The sequence below is a fragment of the Rhinolophus sinicus genome, linkage group LG03, assembly GCF_036562045.2.
Source record: "Rhinolophus sinicus isolate RSC01 linkage group LG03, ASM3656204v1, whole genome shotgun sequence".
Classification (NCBI taxonomy): Eukaryota; Metazoa; Chordata; class Mammalia; order Chiroptera; family Rhinolophidae; genus Rhinolophus; species Rhinolophus sinicus.
This window is the reverse complement of record NC_133753.1, coordinates 131332149-131349035: the sequence shown is the minus strand read 5'-3', so window position 1 is coordinate 131349035 and position 16887 is coordinate 131332149. Positions and strand designations below refer to the sequence as shown.

At 35.4% G+C, this 16887-nt stretch overlaps 1 protein-coding gene across 39 annotated transcripts in view; it reads left to right on the top strand.

Moving 5' to 3' along the window:
* Positions 1 to 16887, top strand: part of PAM (peptidylglycine alpha-amidating monooxygenase) — a 260955-nt gene that overhangs the window by 34039 nt on the left and 210029 nt on the right. For 37 of the 39 annotated variants that reach the window (XM_074328672.1, XM_074328669.1, XM_074328654.1 and 34 more), the window contains exon 2: positions 8108 to 8240. The gene's annotated coding sequence lies outside the window, so the exon portion shown is untranslated. Of the gene's footprint in view, positions 1 to 8107; positions 8241 to 12270; positions 12392 to 16887 lie in introns of those variants that run through there. The other 2 variants (XM_019727936.2, XM_019727934.2) reach the window with 2 other exon arrangements.

The window sequence follows — 16887 nt, the reverse complement described above, 5'->3', positions numbered from 1 at the left end:
TTTCCATGAATGGTGATAAGAGCCATGTTTTGAAGTTATCATTTATATTTAAACATGATATGAATGGAATTTAGGAAATTCACTTCAGATACAGGAAACTTAACATTGATGTGTGTATATGTGGTTTTGTGTGTATGTTAAAGGGGCTGGGAAGTGACAAAATTAATGCCATATCATAATACTGAGAGAAATATTAAAGGTAAATGAAATCTTTATTGTCATAAATTGCTTTCCAATCCAGCAGTAAAAAAAGGCATGTGTAAAGACTATAAGGTTACTTTCAAAACAAGTATTTACCAAGTTCCAGGAAATGAATGTATTTATATAAAAGACACTTGGGAATTACACACGCCTTTTTCTTTATCTGTTTATCAAGTACTTGGCTTGTTCGCCTCTTTGGTTGAATTAAAGGCACTTGGTGTTCAGTCTCCTTATGCTTTAAAAAAAACAAGATACATGGTCATCCATTTGCCACTGACTAGCATTGAGAAGAGTTGGAATGGAGTAGTGTACTAACATGAAAGGTTGATGGGTAATTTAATTTTTGTAATTTGAAGTCTCTTTTAAATATATCAGAGGTGCTCCTTATTTAAAGGAACCCTACAAACCATAATTTTGTTGAGTGAAGAATTTGTAATACAACATCACCATTGGTTTAGTCTTCTTGTAAATCAGGATACAGCTTCACAGTTTTTGAGGCTCATGGTAGTCTCCCCCCACTGACATTTTGATTATGAGCAGGAAATGTGCTTCCTGTAGTCATCTTAGAAAAAAATAACACAAAACTCTTGGGTAACAAATATGTTAAGAGTGCTGTCAAGTAGAGTTTAGTGTTAATCAAGGAATCTAGAAATATATTTTTTTCCTCTAAAAAATCTACCCTTTTGCATCATGGTCAGGAGTCTTGATCCTCATTGGAACAGAATACATTCTTTTCTGCACTAAAATAATGTCTTAGTCCTACTTTTTCCTTTCTTCCTTTGAGATACCTTCTCTGAATTCATGAATTTTTTATAGAACACCTGATTATTTGCTTTTAAAAACCCTAGAAGATACAAGTACTAGATACATATTTAAATATCCACATAAATTAAATCTGAAGTGTCTAGGCTTTTCTGTTTTTAATGCTTAAATCAAAAGCTTCTTATAAATGAAACTTTAAAAAACTTTGAAATTATTGGAATATCTTTAACTAAAATAGTTGGTTTAGTGCAGTATTTTAAGTACTTTAAGTATATCATATACATAAATATATGCTTAAGTATACTAAGTATGGTAAGTACTGATTTTATTTTAAAGCTCAACAGTGAAATAGTAGTAATATCCTTTCTCATTTAAAAAACCGAACTAGTAAGATTTTTCAAAGAATTTTGAAAACATTTAAGTAATTATAGCAACACTTTCATCTTAGATTTGTATACAGAATTAATTTATCGATTTTGTTAAGTGATTAGAGTTAGAGCAGATTATTCTTACATTTAGAATTAAAAAATCTTTTAAACTCAGCAATATGGGAAACATATTGAATATATTGTGTTATACTTATCTAAGAATTTTTGGTGTAACAAATTAAATGCACACTTCTTTCTTGTTTTTAATTCCTTGAACATATTCACAGACCCTCTTTGTTGGGGAATTTTAGATAAAATTCATTACTTGCTTAATACTTTTGAATTTATAATGTACTTGAAGTGGTTTGTTTATCCTTGGCCAGTTACCCCATTCAGACCCTATTTTGTAAAGCTGATTTAAATGATCATTAAACATGAATTACTGTTACTGGTTATCTTCTATTTCCGTTCTGTTGAAGGTCAGCATGGTGCAGCACTGACTGTGATGGCTGAGTCCCACTGAGATGCGGGAGGAGGCAGGGTGTTCATCTCAGTGAAGGCCCGGAAGGGGCCCAGCCTGGAGTGGAGCAGAGGTGTGATTTGGGCAGGTAGAAAGCTGCTTTCCTGGAAGGAATTGGCAGAATTAGAGAGAGGTTATTAATGTTGTTAAATTAGCCAAATTCTTCCTCATCTCTCTGTTTTTCAATGTAGACTTTCAGGCAAAATTTAATTTTTATAGAAAACTGAAGACATTCTGATTAAATATGAAGTTTAGTGAAAATTATAATTATTCGGTTATGTTATTTCCCCATCAAAAATTACGTGAATAAATTAAAGAGTATCAGCTTTAAAAAATATGTATCTATTGAGCATGTAAAGTGTAACTATGAAAATTCTAGTATGTTTTGCTTGATAACTGTGTGTTTCCAAATCTGGCACCATCTTTCATGAGACTCAAAAGTCCTATTTCCGTTGTGTTGTTTACTCTTAGGTTGTGAGGTTTTTCTCAAAATTGAACAAGTGTTAGGTGGTTCCTCCAAACAGTGACTAATAAAAGAGGATACAGAAACATGGTTGGAAAGGGAGAGGAATTATCCCAGCCTGATATTTTTTGTGTTTCCTCTTTCTGCTGCTGTCTTTCTCTGCACATCCTTACATAAAAGTCAAAAATTATTATTCAGAGTTTTGTGGCAACCAAGTGAGACAAGAAGAAGTGTAAAAGTGGTATCTGACCTCTAATCCTAGTGATGCTCAGTTTTTGAATATCACAAACAGTTTAAAAGTGCTTATCAGAGCAACTCTTTACTGCCTTAATTTGTGTGTACAAATTGCTATTGGTGTATTATCTCTTTTACATCAGACTTTCTAGCTAATTTCTTTGTTTATTAGCTCAGTGAGTTCCTTAATGGTTACCCTTCTGACAAAGGAAGAAATCTTAGCTGCTCTGAGAGGAAAAACCAAATTTAAAAAATCCCGGTGAGAAAGATAAGGGACATCTGTATTCCTGTAGCTGCTGTGTTGTTGGTGTGGGAGAATATCTGGTGATTGACCTTGGTTCTTGACTGAAGTCACAATAATATGCTTCGCCTGGCCTTTATCCATAAAACAAATAGGAACAGCCTCCAGTTAAAGCAGAGATTCGATTTTCTTGGTTTTGGGTGTGGCAGAAAATTCCAACCTTGTGATCAGAGGAGCTAGTGACATTTTTCCTGAAATGTTTTAGAGTCTCCATTTTGACAGGAGCATTTTGTTTGAAATCATTTATACTGGAAGAGTTAGAGGACTGCAATACTGTGTTTAAAGGAGAAGGGTCTTTTTTTTAAATTAAATAATCAAAGAAAATCCACACATGCAATGGCACCCACGAGAGCCCCCCCATCCCCTCATGATCTGATGACAGAGTTTTGGATTAGGGCCCCTGAAGGAACAGTAGGTATTTACATTGGGGAGCCAGTTTAACATTTCTTACAAACAAGTTTAGATTGGATCAAGTCAATGAGGGCAACACCAGTGTAGCTGGAACCTCTGGAGCTAACAGTCTGAGAACCCCACTGACCCTTCATAAAGTCAGTCTCCCAGGGTTGCCCTCTATCCATGTTAGGAACAGGTTTATAGATGCTAGTCTAGGCCTCTTATACACCCATCTGTGTTTCTACAGCCTGGTACCAATCTGACATGGTACCAAAATGTGTGTTTATGCATCAGATGTCATCTTAGAGCTTTGGCAGTGAGATTGGGTATTTGCAGGTACCCACAGTAGAAATCCATCTTTTAAGTAAGGCAAGAAAATATGAGCTTCCTAATGTTTAAGTAGGAATCATCTTTGCTCTTGCAAACCTGGTTACAATTCTGTTACCTCTTTATTTTTGTTTATTAAGCACACCACAGTCAGCCAGGTAAGATTTGAGAAAATAGTGAAAGAGAAAGCATTTGTCTCTATTCTATCCTTTCATTTGACTCTCCTTGTAGTTTCATCTGCTTCATTTTCTTTCCCTTCATTGCCCTTCAGTTTCAGAACCTTACAGTCTGTCAACTATAAGTTTCCCTCATTGAAATGTAGCCACCTGCTATCTGTATAACTATGAGCAAGTTACTTAACCTCGTTGTGCCTTGGTTTCCTTACTTGTAAAATGACAGTGAGGCTATTACCTACATCATAAAGTTATGAGGATTAAATGCATTAAGATGTGTCCAGCACTTAGCCTAGTACCTGGTTGTGCAAAGTGCTGAGTAACCAGTTATATAATAATTGCTAATAGAACCTATTAATAGAGTAATGATAGAGAGCCATGTGCTTCATTGTCAAGTATCAAAATGTTAAACAAGACAGAATTGGGAATTCTTTATGTGCGGTAGCACAGGGGCTGGTGTTTTGCTTTTTCTGTGTGAATACATTTGTAGAATGTCTTAAAGATACAAAAAGGACTGTTGAGTCAGTCCCCAGGAGACTATAGGATGGTAAGAGAGGGTGTCCTAAGAATCCTAGGAATCATATTGTTACTTGTATTGGAAAAGGCGACGACAGTCGCCACATAGTGTTGAGCTGGTTGGTTATTTTATGTATTCATATTTCTGATAGCAGACATGGTGCTTTGTTTATCCAGTGTGAATGTTCTAAATTATATGACCATTATTAAATTTTATTTTGAAATTAAGTTTTGGCATGGTGAGTGTACTTCTCTTTGAGGCATCACATTTTAAACATTTACAATATAACCTCACTCATTTGGAGAATACTGTATGCAAAATAATTTTGAAGGACATTTTATTTTCTAGTATGTATTTTCAGCAGGTGGTTAATGGCTTTTGACCTGCTGTACCAGCATACAGAACTTAATGTCAGATAGAATATTTTTTAAAAACTGCATTTTCATCTTGCATAATGAAGCCCAGTAATTCTTTTTGAGATTCCCTTGCATATTTTTTCAAGTAGTTATTGATAGAGATGTGCCAATTTGGTAGGAGAAAGAAGAGAAAATTGTAACGTTATAGCATTTAGGTCTTAAGGATATTTCAATGTATTCAGATTGATAAATACAAGTATTTTAATAAATAATATTATACCTGATATATTTACATATTAAAACCCATTTAAAAAGCATGGTATCAGCCTTCCACCTTTCCCATGTCTTTCGGCCATTATTATTTTTAAAAATCACATAATTCACTCACTTTTCTTCTTTGTAATTTCCATTTTCTCTTGAAATTTATACAGTATATTCCATGGCCTATTTTCACACAATCTTTAAGAAGTATGCAAACTAAATAATGATTCTCAATTTTTGTGCATAAATAGACCGTGACGTACACTATATAAATGATAGAGATTGCTCAGGGCTCCAAGATTAGCAATTTTAGATCAATGTCAATGTAGATTTCCAAGACTTGTATGGGCACAAGCCTTTATACAACTGTAGTCTTCGCGATCATGTGCCACTTAGTTGTACCTTGAATAATACTCCGATTTCAGCTGAGTTCAGTTGTTGAGATGAAGATGTGTACAGCGTGATTAATGCCCAGAGTACGTTGTGGAGTGGCTAGCTATGAGAAAATGACAATGACAATGTTCCCTTACTGAACATATTACAGCTGGCATTCTGATGAGGGAGGAATCGTGTTTATATGCTTTGCATTTAAGGCTTAATTTCTGAGGCTGAGCTCCAATTTTGTTTATTCCCTTAGGTAATTACTGGTTTTCAAGATGCAAAAGAAGTGTATCATTGGATTTTTAAAAAAAATGGTTAAATTTGTATTGTAGATATCCTTTCTTTAAATTTAGGCACTAAAAATTCTCCCACATCAAAGTAGCTTGTGATTCTCATTTGTGGCTAGGGAGTTAATCATCTCTCAGTAATGCTTTGAAGTTAGCTTTTTTTCTTTTCTTTTTTTTTTCTTATCCCAGCATGGGTTCATGAATAAAACTAACCACTCTGATAGGTATAGTGTATTATTGCTTTTGCCTATGGCTCTTGCTAATAAAAATTCAAATTCTGGTTAGTTTGCTGAATCAAATCAATGTAGTATGTGGCATACTTTTTTCCTGTTATGAAGCCCTTTCTCAGAAAATAGGTGGCAAAAAAAAACCATGGGGGTAGAGAAAAAAGACAAAGCAGTTCAAGTTTAAATATAGTTTAGCCTTTTTTTGTGTGTGCCTATGTTGTGGTTAGTCTGTAACCTGTATAAGAGTTTTTACTTCTCACTGTCTTAAAATCGTTAAAATTCTTATTCCTTAAGACTAAGTTCCTAAAAATTCCTATTCTTTACTCAAAGTATATGAATCAGCCGTTTTGTGGATGAGGTAACAATAACAACAGTGGCAGTAACTTCATTTGATAAAGTGTATGTGTGTGTTTTTAAATGCAGCTAGATGAGACCCTCAGCTAATGAATAGCATAGGTGATGGAGAATAGTTAGGTGATTGCTAAAATAACCTGGAATTCTGACAGTTGCGGAAATTGTCATCCTGCTTACAAGATTGCCTATTCACTAAATCAGGTAGGATTTGGCATTTTAAGGAATAGGACGTTTTCCACTAACATCAACACAGAAAAGTATTGTGCCTGGATGCTTCCTTCAGAAGGCAACATGTGAATTTAAAAACCAGAGAACATGCCAGAACTAGACTAATGATTGTACAAGACATTCCATACTAGAACCAGATAGGAGGCTCAGCTGGAAAGACCCTTAAAGTGCAGTTAGGGGAATACAAATAAGGAGCTAATTTAGCAAATTTACATGTATATATCTCAGTGGGTAGGATCATCTTCTCAAGAGTTAGAGACACCCAGATTTTAACTATTTGAAGGCTTGTCACTTTGGGCAAATAAATTATTCTGAGCCTCAGATTTCTTTACTAAAAAATAGGGGTAGTAATGGTATCTAATTCATATTATTATTATGAGAAATAATTACCAAATTTGAAAAAGAAGGTTAAATGAAACTTATGGTGAACAAAAACTCCCAATTCCACTATTCTGCCATAAGAAAATATGAAATAATGCCATTTGCAACAACGTGGATGGATCTTGAGATTATTATGCTAAGGGAAATAAGTCAGACAGAAAAAGTAGAGAACCATATGATTTCACTGATATGTGGGATATAAAACTGAAAACAACAAAGGAACAGGACAAACAAATGAAGAAACAAAAACTCATAGACACAGACAATAGTTTAGTGGTTACCAGAGGGTAAGGGGGGAGGCAGGTGGTAGACGAGGGTAAAAGGGATCAAATATATGGTGATGGAAAGAGAACTGACTCTGGGTGGTGAATACACAATGTGAGATATACAGATGATGTATAACAGAAGTGTACATTGGAAACCTCTGTTGCTTTACTAACATTTGTCACCCCAGTAAACGCTAAATAAAAAAGGAAAAAAAGAAACTCCCAATTCCAGAGTCTTCGAAATCTGTTACTGTGGATATGTTTTGCACATAAAGGACACATCGTTATATAGGCTCATACGTAGCTTTAGAATCCTCACCACGGAATGGCAGGAAGTTTCTCCTATTTTTGTGGCAATTGGCCGTCGATGTTTTTTCTCCCTGAGCTAATTCAACCCTAACCTGTCTTCTCGCTTTCTAGTTTGCTGACAATCTCCCTACTGCAAGTATCAACCCAATTACTTGGAAAAGTGGGACTGAAAAGATTGGTTATCAGTAATCATAGTATTCAGGCACTGTACTGGGTGCTTCACAGAGATTTGTGTTTAGTAGGTGATTGCCAAATTTGTATTTCCACTTTCACCCTCTAACCCAGCCTGCCTTCATGAATTCATTATTTGGCTCCTTCACTTAATTGTCTAATAGGTGTATAATCTTATTGCTCACTGCTCACTATCCTTCAGCCACACTGGGCTTCTTTATGTTCCGTGATCATCCTAAGTTCATTTCTGTCTTGGACTTTTGTTCTTGCTGATCTTATGCCTGGAAGGCTCTGTCCTTTTATTTTATATGCGTCTTGCTTCTTCTCCTTATTCAAATGTCATTTCTTCTGTGACAGTTGTATCAAGTCATCCTCCCATCCAGTTTCTTGTCTCATCGTCCTATGATAAGTGTCTTCACGGTCCTTTTCCATGTATATAAAATTATTTACATGTTTACTTATTTATTTATTTTTTGGTCTTCCAACCCAGAAGGCAATCTTCCTGAGAGCACGTGGCCTTATACGGCTTGTTCAACACTGTACTCCAAATACCTGACGCCGTACCTGGCTCATAGAAGTGCTGTCAATAACTTCAGAGGTATGATTATTCTTTTCTTAATGTTGTAGGTGACAAAAGTGAGGCCCACGGAGGTGCGGTAGCTTGCCCAAGATTGGAGGTGGGTCAGAGGTAGCAGAGCTGGGACGTCGACCCAATGCTGTGTTGGAAAACCTGTGCAACTTGGCCTTCCCACAACTGAAGGTGAGGGACATTAACAGGAAGTGGGGGGTGACGGGCAGGAGTGCTGAGTTCTTGCAACTTCTCTGAGTCCCTGGGCTGGCAGTTTTTGTTTCTACAGCATCGTCACACAAAAACTTGTCCTGATCACTTTATGCTCTAGTATCCTTGGCTTACCTTCTCTTCCCTTTTCCTTTCAACTCAGTGCTCAAGACACGCATGATTAATATTTTACAACACTGCATTCAATCCCTTACTGCTTGGGAACAACAGAGAAACACTGGATTTTAAAGAAGCTTCCAAAGGCCTAGAATTCATGGTTTTGAACCCAGATGGAATTTTCCACGTGGCTTGGGTCCTTCCTTCTTATATACATGCTGTTTTTTGAGCATTTGTTACTTGACAGTGGCATTTTTTACAGCTATAGTTTTCTTTTTGTGAGTTTGTGTTAATAACACAGATAATGCTTTAGTTGTACTTGGCACCTATTGTCTAGAATAGTTCCAGTTCTGTGCCTTTCTGTTTCATCCTCCATCCGCCATGCAAAATGTGATGCTGCAGCTGAGCTATTTATACTGTTTTAGCCAGACATACTATAGAATAAAGCAGGTGGTCTTAAAATGTATATCATTGAAATGTGAAAATATGTGTTAACTTTTGGGGAAAAATGAAAAGAGAAAAAGAAAGCCAGTTCAGTTGATTAAAACAGGATAATCCATTGCATAATAAGTCACACCTTGCCGATTATAGAGGGAGAAGTTATTGGTGCTTTTTACTCTAGGACATTTGGTGTGTGTCGCTGCATTTGACCTTTTAGAAGCTATTGACATCCTTTGGAACCGCCAGCAAACCTGCCTTAATCAGTTAAACAGAAGGAATCTTAGCATTGTGGAACTGACTTGATTAATTTAAATCCAAACACACACAATCCTGCCTGGATACCCTTTTCAAGACCCTTGCACGAAAGGATTTCATTCAGAAGCATTATAACCCATATCCTGCTGTCAGACTCTTTCAGCTCTGTTGGTTTTCTTAGGCTTCAGGCAGCATCTTTAACCCCTCTTAAGCTTCCTTTTATTTCATGAAAACAATATCTGTGCTTAAATTCATACAAATGTTCTACATTTCACTCAAAATTCTTTCTTTGTATCCTAGGGAAAAGGTATTTTAAAATTCCTCTAATTGAGAGACTAAAATGGGAACTTATCTAAAACCAGCTTTTTTAGAAAAGTATATTAGAACTTCATCCAGTGCTTCCTCTGGGAATTGTAATCAAAATTAGAATCATGAAATGTTGAAATAAGTTTTTGATATTATAATAAGCCATCATCTATAATACTGTTGACTTTTAGAGTAAAAACATTGAAGGCTTTATAATCCATGTTTAGTTTTGGGAAAACAATAAAGTTGAGTCTTGGGTGAGGTCAGCAGTAGTATAGAATCTCGTCCTGGATCTTTAAATGAAAGCAAAATTAAAATTCTTTAAGGATAAAACTTTGAATAATTTCAATCTATTACAGTCTGAACTGAGAAAAATACCCACACATTGGGCACTCTGCTGGGCTTGGTTGCAGAAGACGGCGGATATTTGTGTGGGAGACATTTAAAAAATTGCTATAGAATGCCATAGAATATTAGACTGGAAGAGACCAACACCTTACTTTATTTTTTTTTTTAATTAAATGTATTGGGATGACAATGGTTGGTAAAATTACATAGGTTTCAAGTGTACATTTCTATAACACATCACCTATATATCACATTGTATGCTCACCACTCAGAGTCAGTTCTCCTTCCATCACCATATATTTGACCCCCTTTACCCTCTTCTACCATTTGGGGCCATTTGACTCACTGACACTTGATTTCTTTCCTGCTGGTGATCTTCTATATTCCCTTCAGCCTTTTGTAGTGGTCAGAGACCTCTTGGCTTGGTCTCATTTTTGGATAGGCTCTTTTTTAAAGCTACCTTTTTAGAAAACTCTAACAAAGTAGCTTTCCTGTTGGACTATTTCTTTATGACCATCACATCTCTGGAAAAGTCGATCAACTGCTCTTTTTCTGTGTGTGTTATCCAGATAACCTTTATTTTTGTTTACCCATCTTGATTTTGTTTTAGAGAACTTCCTACTAAAAGTTGTTTGGAACAACCTTGAAATAGTCTGGCTAGAATGTTAGGATCTAGTCCCCTGGACCTGTCATTGGTTTTCTCTGAGAGCAGGTAAAGCAGGATTGCAAGTTCAGAACACATATAGATGAATTTCTGTATTTCAAATTACAATAGTAATTTATATCCATGGCTACAAAATTTTCAGAGTTTAAAAATATATAATATAAAAATTGGAGGACTCTCTCAGTCTGTAATTGAACCTGCCAGAGGTTAACTACAACTAGCAATTGTGTGTGTGTCTTCTAGACACCTTTCAATACATATTTAAATAAGCAAGCACATTTATTTTAAAATTTGAATCATATAGATGATGTATTTGTATATGAGTGTGTATATACTATTTTCATTTGTATTGTGGTAAATTTTGCACATGTCTTGTTTTCACTTATCTCCTGATAAAATGTGCATGTTTTGCTTCTCAAACTGAGGGTCTCAAGAAGAGCAAGTGAAAGGATAGGAGTAATTCCATTTTGTTGTAAAGCTTTTTCACTTTCTACCTAAGTTAAGGAAAACTGAATTGTTGTGGTTTTTGTGTGGACTGACTTGACTATTCTTTCAGAATTCTCCCTAACCTCTATAGTAGTGAAAAGTCCAACTTGTCAATTAGGTTTAAATTCTCTACATTTTTCTGGATTGTGTATTGGTGCTGTTGTATTCCATTGTACTGTTTTTGTAAGCAGTATTATTGTGATTCATTTGTGTGCTATTTTCTCACAAGGGAAACATTAAAAGTGGGCTTGGCTTCATCTAAATTGAAATAGAGATAATAACAGTTTCTTTGAAATAGCTTAGATCTAAGTATACAGTACAAAATGACAACCTTCATTTTTTTATTGTATTATGACTATCCAAAGAGGATCTGCCAAGTTACTTGCATATCTTCACAATTACAGTATTTGCAGTAGAAAAATTAGACCATGGTATATTGTTTAAAAACATGTCAATCCAACATTCATGGAGAAGAAAACAATAGGTTTCATAGTATAGATGATAGACTATATACTTGTTAAAACATTGCATCTGATAAATAAGCATGATATCATTATAGACTCAGTTTGATGTTGAAACATTGTTATTTTAAGCAATTACTTTTAACCTGGTATTTTTAAGAGGGGTTATATCCCTATGAACGTGGGTGACAGATGCAGGGTTGGACAGATAGTTCAAAGGGAAGATTTAAATTATGTGTAGCTTTGGGGTTGTTAGAAGTAGTTCTTTCTGCCTGTGATAGAGGAGACTTAATCAAGAATACTGTGTAGCAGTAAGATGGCAGATTTCTTCTGATTTTATCAGGGTGTCATAATTAGGCATTTCACTGGAGGTGTTTTCTGGATTTGGCAAGGCTTTACTGGAGCTTTGAGATAAATGGAACTGGGCAGCTGCCGCCTCCTGGAGAAGTAAATAGAGAGAATCAGTTTTCATTGTTATCAGTACTGCTGACCTCTGAAGACACAGATGTGAGCTCTCTTTTCAGAGGGAAAACAAGTATTCCCCCTCAAGGAAAAGGATGTTTGTAATGCAATAATATTAATGTTTGTTAAATAAAAAAACGCCTATGAATACTTCTACTATTGCTACCTGGAATCATTATTTATTGACCTGTGACTTCGTCAGAGCTTCAGCTGTGAGAGGAATATTACTAATGAAATCATGTAATGACATTTGTCATTAAAAAGTCACATTGCAATAAATAGATTCAGCATTCATTGAGCCCCCTTGTCTGTGTCACACTCACCGCTTCTGTGACAAGCTTCATTTTCTACTTAGCGAATCCAAGCCTGGGAGCTCCAGCCCCAGGAAGTTGTTAAAGCAATTAAGGGCTTCTGTCTCCCAGCACATTGCTTGGTTACCATAGTATCCTCTGCCTCCAAGTCTCTCCTGATGATGTCAGTATGCATACAGGGGTTGTTCAGAGCATCTGCGTGGGGATGATTCACTCTGCAATAAAGCCCCTCTCCCGTTGCTGGGTTTCCAGGGTGATTTTAGAAGTCCCTAGAAATGGAAGGTAAGTGCCTTCTTTTACATATCAGAGAATTATTAAATGTCTCTATTATTCTGTTTCAGTTTCTTGCTTTCTAAGATATACTACTGACTGAAATCATAGTACATGGGAGCATTTCAGCCAATTACATAGGACAGATACAGTTTCTACTTAAAGTGTGTGTGTGTATTTGTGTGTGTGTGTGTGTGTATGTGGTGTGTACATGTTTGCATGCACACGTGGAACAGACATAAAAAGAACTGTGAATGCACAATGTACTGCCTACTAGTCTCCCTGGTTAACAGCAACAGCAAACACAGTAGAGCTTTTAGTTGTAAACTATTTGAAAGATTTGAATCTCTTAAAGTATTTTGACAGGTGTCAAATGGGGCTATATTTTAAGTGTGTGAATTTTATATTTTCTGTTGATACTTTGTATATTTTATCCAGCTTAAACAATAGTAACATTTGAAAGGTCTAAGATGATATTGGAAGATATTGTTAGAGAGAAGCGCCAACTAAGGTTGAGAATTTACATGTTAAAGAAATTAAAACTGACATGGTAGGACAAAGATTTAGTTATGGCTAGATATATGAAGTTTAAAGTATATTGATAACCATTATTGCTTACTTATTTCATACTTAATGTTTTTCAAACTATCTCACAATTTGATAGTAAAAATAATGCTCCTATTTTGTGATAAATATAATTAGAGCATCATAAAAGTTTTCCATAGAACATATCTATGCTTCTTAAGGATAAGCCAGCTGTGTTCAGCTTTATGAAAAGAATGCTGTAGAACCACTTACAATATTTACATTGAAGAGCCATGAATGAATATTTCCCTTGAAAAGTTAGTTTTCTGTTTCAGTTATTTTCTACTCAGTATGCCTCAGCAATAAACAATAAATGACAGGTTTCTTCCTACCAATCTACTTCTGAATCTCTCCATTCTGAGAGTTCTGTCCATGTGATCATGCTAGTCATGCATTTATTTCTTCTTGATTTCCATGGGACTATTTTGGTGTACTCTGTAAAGAATATAATTCTGTATTTAAATGGAAGTGGTAGGTAAAGGCAGTTTCTAATTATTGCTGGCTAGCATTGCAAGAGAAAAAAGGATACGAATGGAGCGGATGAAGTAAGTAACGTTCCCATTTCTTTATTCTGTGGAGGAGGTAGACAGATGGCTTTTTGGAGGTGTTGGGAAATGGTTTAGACTGTCCATTTCTAGAGAGGCATTGATTAAAATTGGCAATTTTGTTTCATGTACTTTTGGAGTCTTCTGGACTATACCCTGCTGTCTAACTTTGCCTTATTTTTGTGTGAGATTATGTAAATAGACTGCTGATACTTTTCATTCACCCTTCTTTAGTCAGTGAGAAACACAGTTGTGAAAGCATGTAAAAAAAAAAAGGTTAAAAATTTTAAATTTTATTACTTGTATGTGAGACTATGTCTTATCTTAAATATAAATGTTTACTTTGCAAGTTCCTTTCTACCCTGAAAGTATGTTAAAATGCTTTGACTTTTAATTTTTTTTACAACATTCATCCTTAATCCTGTTTATGTGTTTCAAAGTTTGCTGGTTGATAGCTATTTTAAAAATTCCTGAAATGTAGAGAGAAATCATGGTGCTATCTAATTTAGGTTATGGCATTTATATATTAAAGAAGTTGAATCAATTTAAACTGGTTCCATACTTTTTAAAACGCTTTTGTTGAAACACTTTCATAATGCTTCTGTTGAAAAGAAGACTATTATATTTCAGGGTATATTATATCAAGGCTTTGCTCTTTGTTGTATGAGTGTTTTGGGTGATATAATTTAGTCTATTGAGTAGCTAATTTTTTGTAATTGAAAAATACTTATGCAGCATGAACCCTTAAGATATCTATGAACATATTCTCCTGCTGATTTAACTGATACAAGTAATACAAGTAGCAGTTTATATAGAGTGTACTATGAAGATGACAGTTTTCTTCATACTTGAGTCAGGAAGTGGTTCCAAGCAGTTTTAGGCAGGGTGGTTTTAAAAATTGGTTTAGCAGAGTTTTCATTTATTTTTATGTCATAAAAAGAATGTTTTAAGTTTTATAGGTATTTAAACTTGTTCCTGCTGAAATATGGAAATACCAAGTCTGTAGACTTGGTAAAGCATGAGACAATGACGTATGGCAGAAAAAGGATCACTTTGGCTCTTACTAGAAAGACAAGTTAAATCAAACCACTATCCAAAAGAATTAGAGGAAGTTGTATGCGGAACATGGACCTGGAAATAAACATTTTGTCTGATGATAGGAGAGAAGTTCCAGTGTGAGGAATCGGTTATGTGCTTTGCCCAGTTTCTATGTTCATTCAATGGCAGAGCCAGGGCTGGAACCTTGATACCCACACTTACAGGCAGATTTTCATTTTCATGGCAGCGCACTCCCTCCTTAGTTGGAGTTCCCTAGTTGGAGTCAACTTTTCTCCCACAAAAGAAATGATTAAAATAAACTTTTCTCCCACAAAAGAAGTGATTAAAACAGTATAATAACTAGGAAAGTGTATTAATTTTCTCTTGTGACATAACAAATGACTTGCAAACTTGATTGTTTAAAGAATACAAATTCATTATCTTACAGCTCCATTGGTCAGAAGTCTGACAAAGGTCTCAATAGGCTACAAAATGAAGATATCAGCAGGGCTGCACTCCTTCCTGGAGGCTCTAGGGGATCATCCATTTTCTTGTCTTTTCCAGCGTTTAGACGCCACCTGCATTCTTTGGCTCATGGCTGCCCTCCTACATCTTCACAGCTAGGAAGAGCAGACCAAATCCTCATGCAGCCATCTCTCTCATTGTCCACAGCTTGGAAAAGTTCTCCACGTTTAAGGACTTGGGGGATTAGACAGGACCCATCTGGATAACTGAGGATTATCTGTTCATCTTAAGGTCTTTAAATTTAATCACATCTGCAACCTGTAAGGTAACATACAATTCGTATTCACAGGTTCTGGGGATTAGGACACAGACATCTTTGGGGACCATTATTCTGCCCACCACAGAAAGATTACAAAATGCGTGGCTGATTCTTTCAATACTAAATTCACAATTCATATATTTTTACTGACAACTATAAGTTAAACTGGTGATTGCCAATAGAGACCTTGAAATTTTGACCTAATTCAGTGGATGCAGTCTTCCCCAAGGATATTAAGATGCCTCAAGATAATTAATGAAGGAAAATCAGATTTAAAAGAAATGTTTCACCAACTCAAACATTCAATACTCTGAGGTACAGATGTGAGCCTTATAAAGTAACACTATTCTCAGTTTAATATTTTTAGTGAGAGGCTTACATCAGATGAAGTTAATTAAACGAAGTTGATTTGGGATTGTGAAAATTCCATTAGTTAACTCCTATGTGAATGAGCTTGGGTTTCTTTAGAAACTGAAGGGTAATGGCTGGGCCACTGGAGACCCACATGCGAGCGCTAGTAACCCTGAGTTTTGAATAACACTGTGGTTCATTGATCTGGCATGTAGCCATATGAGTCACAAGACCCAGTAGATGACTCTGGCAGGTACGCCCTGCACAGTTTCCTGGGAAAGGTCAATATATTATCATAATAAATAACGCTAGACTTGAGGCCACCAGCTGCAAAAATAGTTTCTTTTATTGTTCACATCCTGTCTTTATCATAAATTTGAGCCAATTCATGGCACATGGATCCATCTGTACTAAGCATAAGATAATTTATATCTAGTAGTAGTTTTTAAACCTTCTTTGCTAAATGCTAGTGGTGAAAGATGCAGAGGAGAAACTACTCTAGCATATTACTTTTGGACAGAAAGCCTAAAATTATGTTTTGCTGTGGTTCTCTCAAGGAAAGGGGATGGAAGGAAAACCAGCTGTTTTCCTGCTTATGTCCCTTTTTATTTTTAGGATCATTTTCTGGAGGACAGCTGAACAGTACCGTAGGACTCTTGCTTAGAAGGCAAGGGCTTGTGGAACATACATTTCTTTGAAAGAAGTAATTATTTTGACATTGATTCTTTTTGGTAGTAGAGAAATATAACAACCTTAGGATTCTATATAAAAGCAAAATCTGATTATTATACCATCATCATTGTTTGTCAATCAAAATATCGTTAAAAGAAAGATGTTTTCTGACAATGAAGTTAAAAATTAAAACCATTTAGTTACACAATTTGATAAACAACAAAATATCTATGCGTCTACAGAAAATGTCTCTATATGTAAAAATATATATGTAATTGAGTTTCTTTATGCATATATGAAACTCATGTCAATGTTTAGTTTCTTTTATCTATCAATAGTACATACCAAGTGCTAATATAAATAAATAGAACCCAAATACCTTTAAACATTTTTTCATATGTATACAGAATATTCAATTTGATACTGAATTTCCCCAGCTATGGTAAATTAGAGTAAGTAGAGATCAACTCTCTGATTATTTAAAAAGAAAGAAAAAAAAAAGTCACTGAGCAGCTGCCTTCACTGTGATAGAA